Source organism: Nerophis ophidion, linkage group LG07, assembly GCF_033978795.1.
Source record: "Nerophis ophidion isolate RoL-2023_Sa linkage group LG07, RoL_Noph_v1.0, whole genome shotgun sequence".
Lineage (NCBI taxonomy): Eukaryota > Metazoa > Chordata > Actinopteri > Syngnathiformes > Syngnathidae > Nerophis > Nerophis ophidion.
Genome location: NC_084617.1, coordinates 60,915,939 through 60,921,947, shown reverse-complemented (window position 1 = coordinate 60,921,947; position 6,009 = coordinate 60,915,939). Strand labels below are relative to the sequence as shown.

Below are 6,009 nucleotides of genomic sequence, written 5' to 3'. Positions count from 1 at the left end.
TGGATGGAGAGTAAGGACTGCATTATTATTATTATTTTTACATTGATTGATTGATTGATTGAGGGCAGCACAGTGGGACAGGGGTTAGTGCGTTTGCCTCACAATACGTAGGTCCTGAGAAGTCCTGGGTTCAATCCCGGGCTCGGGATCCTTCCGTGTGTAGTTTGCCTGTCTTCCCCGTATCTGCGTGAGTTCCCTCCGGGTACTCCGGCTTCCTCCCACTTCCAAAAACATGCACCTGGGGATAGGTTGATTGGCAACACTAAATTGGCCCTAATGTGTGAACGTAAGTGTGAATGCCATCCATCCATCCATTTTCTACGGCTCATTCCCTTTGATTGGCAACACTAAATTGGCCCTAGTGTGTGAATGTGAGTGTGAATGTTGTTTGTCTATCTGTGTTGGCCTTGCAATGAGGTGGCAACTTGTCCAGGGTGTACGCCGCCTTCCGCCTGATTGTAGCTGAGATAGGCACCAGCGCCCCCCGCCACCCCAAAAAAGGGAATAAGCGGTATAAAATGGATGAATGGATGATTGATTTAAACTTTTATTAGAAGTTTGCACAGTACAGTACAGTACATCCATCCGTCCATTTTCTACCGCTTGTCCCGTTTGGGGTCGCTGGAGTCTAGCTCAGCTGCATACGGGCGGAAGGCGGCGTACACCCTGGACAAGTGGCCACCTCATCGCAGTGCCAACACAGATAGACAGACAACATTCACACTCATGTTCACACACTAGGACCAATTTAGTGTTGCCAATCAACCTATCCCCAGGTGCATGTCTTTGGAAGTGGGAGGAAGCCGGAGTACCCGGAGGGAACCCACGCAGTCACGGGGAGAACATGCAAACTCCACACAGAAAGATCCCGAGCCCGGGATTGAACCCAGGACAACTCAGGACCTTCGTATTGTGAGGCACATGCACTAACCCCAAATGGTGACACCAGAATAAGTTTTTCAAATTGTTTGAGTCGGGGTCCACGTTAATCAATTCATGGTACAAATATATACTATCAGCATAATACAGTCATCATTACCTTGAATTGATTATCGTGGACCCCGACTTAAACAAGTTGAAAAACTTATTCGGGTGTTACCATTTAGTGGTCAATTGTGCGGAATATGTACTAATAAAAGTATCAATCAATCAATCACACAAGTTAATCATCAGAGTATATACATTGAATTATTTACTTTATTTACAATCCGGGGGGTAGGATGTTGAGGGGGTTGGAGGGATAGGTTAGTTTTGATTGATATCAGCACTTCAGTCATCAACAATTATATCATCTCGGGCTGAGCAATATGGCCTTTTTTTAATATCTCGATATTTTTTGGCCATATCGCGATACACGATATATATCTCAATATTTTGCCTTAGCCTTGAATGAACACTCGATGCATATAATCACAGCAGTATGATGATTCTATTTGTCTACATTAAAACATTCTTCTTCATACTGCAATAATATATGCTCATTTTAAACTTTCATGCAGAGAAGGAAATCACAACTGAGTCAATTGACCAAAACTGTAGTTATTAAGCAGTGGCACAAACATTCATGTCATTTCCAAAACAGAAAGTGCAAGATTGTCAGAGACATTTTAAAACAAGCTATTAGTGCACTTTTGTGCATGATGTCAATAAGATGACATATCAAAACAACTCTAAATTAGAGTGCACTTTCTGTACAGAACGCCACTACAATAGTTTAAAACAAATAAAGTGCACTTTTGTGCATGATGTCACACAAGATATTTCAATAAGTGTCAAGTGTCACATGTGGAGTAGTTCAAGTACCTGGGAGTCTGGTTCACAAGTGAGGGAAGAATGGATCATGAGATCAACAGTCGGATCGGTGTGGTGGTGTCAATAGTGCGGATGCTGTTTCAATCCGTTATGGTGAAGAAGGAGCTGAGCCGGAAGGCAAAGCTCTCAATTTATCGATCGATCTACGTTCCCATCCTCACCTATGGTCATGAGTTTTGGGTTATGACCGAAAGAACAAGATCACGGGTATAAGAAATGAGTTTAAAACAAATAAAGTGCACTTTTGTGCATGATGTCACACAAGATATTTCAATAAGTGTCAAGTGTCACATGTGGAGTAGTTCAAGTACCTGGGAGTCTGGTTCACAAGTGAGGGAAGAATGGATCATGAGATCAACAGTCGGATCGGTGTGGTGGTGTCAATAGTGCGGATGCTGTTTCAATCCGTTATGGTGAAGAAGGAGCTGAGCCGGAAGGCAAAGCTCTCAATTTATCGATCGATCTACGTTCCCATCCTCACCTATGGTCATGAGTTTTGGGTTATGACCGAAAGAACAAGATCACGGGTATAAGAAATTAGTTTCCTCCGTTGGGTGGCGAGGCTCTCCCTTAGTGATAGGGTGAGAAGCTCTGTCATCCAGTTGGAGCTCAAAGTAAAGCCGCTGCTCCTCCACATCAAGAGGAGCTAGATGAGGTGGTTCGGGCATCTGGTCAGGATCCCACCCAAACGCTTCCTCGGGAGGTGTTTAGGGCACGTCCGACCGGTAGGAGGCCACGGGGAAGAGCCAGGACTTGTTGGCAAGACTATGTCTCCCGGCTGGCCAGGGAACGCCTCGGGATCCCCCGGGAAGAGCTAGACGAAGTGGCTGGGGAGAGGGAACTCTGGGCTTCCCTGCTTAGGCTGCTGCCCCCACAACCTGAACTCGGCTAAGCGAAAGAAAATGGATGGATGGATGGATGGATGGATGGGGCTACACATTAAAACAGTCCTTCTCAACTAGTGGGGCAGGCCCCACTGGGGGCTGAAATTCAACATGCTTTTTTTGCCGTACCAGAATATGACGAAGCGTATGCAGCACTTGGTGGGAGACGAGGAAAGGTCAGTGTGTGTCGTTTCCTTTTAATATTATTAAGCTTACAATGTTATGCAGATTTATAGTTGTAACAATATACTATAACAATAGCTAAATTATATTATTTCTAGTCACGGTGGAGAGTTGCGCAAAATATTTTCTTTCTTTGAGGGGCGTAACAGAAAATAATTGAGAAGTACTGCATTAGAAAAATATACAATATTCTACGTTCAAAAATATTAGGCTTTGTGCAGACATACTCAGAGTTTTTGTACACATCGTGATTTTAAACCAAAGAAATAACTGATAAAAACTATACAGTGATCCCAGCGATGCACAGAGTGAGACGTCTTTTTCCCTATGCAAGGCTCAACAATTCTGATTGGCAAACATTAAAAAAAAAAAAAAAAAAAAAACCCCTTTCAACATCTTGTGGTTGTTTATCGCACAAATTAAAACCTTGATGTCAATTCAGTGTTGATTAATTGTGCAACCCTTGTCGAGATTATTTATTTCCCTACCCCTTTTTCATGTCTATTTCTGATTATGCATTCGACTTGGGTTTTTTACATGTTGACTATATTTTCTCAAATGTTTGCCATTCAAAGTTTGTTAACCGCGTTTTAGGACTCACCATTTTCTCCATAAAGAGAAAAGCGTACAAAATGCGTAGCAATGATTAGATCAGGGGTCGGGAACCTTTTTGGCTGAGAGAGCCATGAAAGCCAAATATTTTAAAATGTATTTTCGTGAGAGCCATATCATATTATTTAACACTGAATACAACTAAATGTGTGCATTTTTAAGTAAGACCAACATTTTTAGAGTATAATAAGTCTATTATTCTTTTTAATAACATTGTTATTCTGAAGCTAACCAATAATAAATCAAATGTCATGTCTGTTGATCATGTTTTTGATTGGCCATGTGCTGTTTGTCCTTTGGACTCTTTAAGTTCCTGTTTTTTTCCACTCCCTTGTCTTGTTTCCTTGGTTACTCATTTTGTCCACCTGTCTCTGGTGGACAAAATGCTCGCTCACCTGCTTCCCGAGCACTAATCAGAGGCAGTATTTAAGCTCGTCTTTGCCAGTCAGTCGCCTTGGCATCAATGTGATCTTTTCTTGCTCTGTGCTGACTTGTTTCATGCCTTGCCATAGTTTCGTGCTTCATGCCATGCAAAGTAAATTTTGTTTGATTTATGTTCATAGTCTGTTTATGCGTTAGCTTTGTTCCTTAGCCCAAGTTGTGCCTCCACTGTGAGCGATTTTTGTTTGTATCTTTTTTTAGTTTAAATTAAATCATGTTCTTACCTAAATGCCATGTCCCGGGAGAACGACCCTGCAGCAAGCTGCGACCCCCCCATTGTGACATAAAATACTTCCTACCATTAATGAGACTTCTTGAACAGGTGCCGTAGAAAACGGATGGATGGATTTAAATGCATGAGAATATTTTATATTTTGCACGTTATATTTAGCACTGTGATTACTAGCGAAATTAATCATAATTATCGCGTTAAACAATGTCAGCTAAGATTTATCTGAGAGCCAGATGCAGTCATCAAAAGAGCCACATCTGGCTCTAGAGCCATAGGTTCCCTACCCCTGGATTAGATATATCATTCAGTGATTATGGGAGTGATGCCGGCTTCCCAGCAGGCTTTGCGGCACCAACAGTATTTGTAAATATGTGTTTATCTGTACAGTAATCTATTTATTTATATCTGCACCTTATTGTTCTTTTATCCTGCACTACAAAAAGCTAATGCAACAAAATGTTCTTATCTGTACTGTAAATTTCAAATTTGAATGACAATAAAAGGAAGTCTAAGTCTAAGTTTACATTACATGTTTATCGCTATGTTGAGTTGTTGTTTACTATTCCAAGTAGTAGTAGTTGCTTTGTATGTGTTTTACCCACTTGTTGTCATTTTTGTGCAAACAGTGAATTAGTTTTCTGTGCAGTGATTCTCTGGGATGGTAAATACAATGCAAGTTCAGAATTGGCTCTCGATTGTACCAATAGAAACTGTCTGATTAAGCGCACAAATATACAGCTGCATCTTCGACCTTTTACCCCTGTCCAACTATTATCCGTGGTTTTAGAGACACTGATGTGTGTTTTAGTACTTCCAATCCCTTGAAAAGACTAATGTCTCTATCAAAAATTCCCCTCATTGATAGCACTCAAGCGTCTCGTGGTGCTTACGTACATAATCGACAATGTTTTGTGTGCGTGAGACCAACACTGTAACATTTACCTGTGACCTGTTTGACTAAATACTTCTTCCAGAAGACCCAACCTCTGACTGTTTAAAACAGGGGTGTCAAACTCAAATACAGAGTGGGCCAAAATTTAAAACTGAACAAAGCCGCGGGCCAAGGTTGAACAAATTAACTTTTTAAGTGGACCCAAACAGGTTTTGCATTGAATATTGAACAAGCTAGGGAGTGGGTTTTGGTGGTAGCGTGGGTGTATGTTGTAGCGCCCCAGAAAAGTTAGTGGGGCGCTGGGGTTCTGGGTATTTCTTCTGTTGTGTTTATGTTGTGTTACGGTGCAGATGTTCTCCCAAAATGTATTTGTCATTCTTGTTTGGTGTGGGTTCACAGTGTGGTGCATATTTGTAACAGTGTTAAAGTTGTTTCTACGGCCATCCTCAGTGTGACTTGTTTGGCTGTTGACCAAGTTTGACTTGCATTCACTTGTGTGTGTGTAAAAGCCGTAAATATTATGGGACTGGACCGGCATGCTGTTTGTATGGAGGAAAAGCGGATGTGACGACAGGTTGTAGAGAACGCTAAAGGGAATGCCCTTAAGGCCCGCCCCCAATATCGTTGTCCCGGTGGACATTCGGAAGAATGGTTGTCCCGGGTGATTTTCAGGGCGGGCACTGAACTTCGGGAGTCTCCCGAGAAAATTGGGAAGGTTGGCAAGTATGAGTATTAGCGGTGAATGCGGTGTTACAGCGGCACCACCGTTGTATAATACCGCGGCCAGAGTTTGACACCGAAGGTTTAACAAAAGAACATGGGTAGACTCTTACAGTAGCTTAAAATGGAAATAATTTTAGGAAGCAATATATAGTACCTGTTTGCAAGCTTTAATAATAATATCAGGTTTAATACCTGATATTACTGTCAGGTAATATCAGGTATTAATATTA

At 41.7% G+C, this 6,009-nt stretch overlaps 1 protein-coding gene across 2 annotated transcripts in view; it reads left to right on the top strand.

The window, feature by feature from the left end:
• Window positions 1-6,009, top strand: part of LOC133556628 (tetratricopeptide repeat protein 28-like) — a 655,127-nt gene that overhangs the window by 755 nt on the left and 648,363 nt on the right. The window lies entirely within an intron of this gene.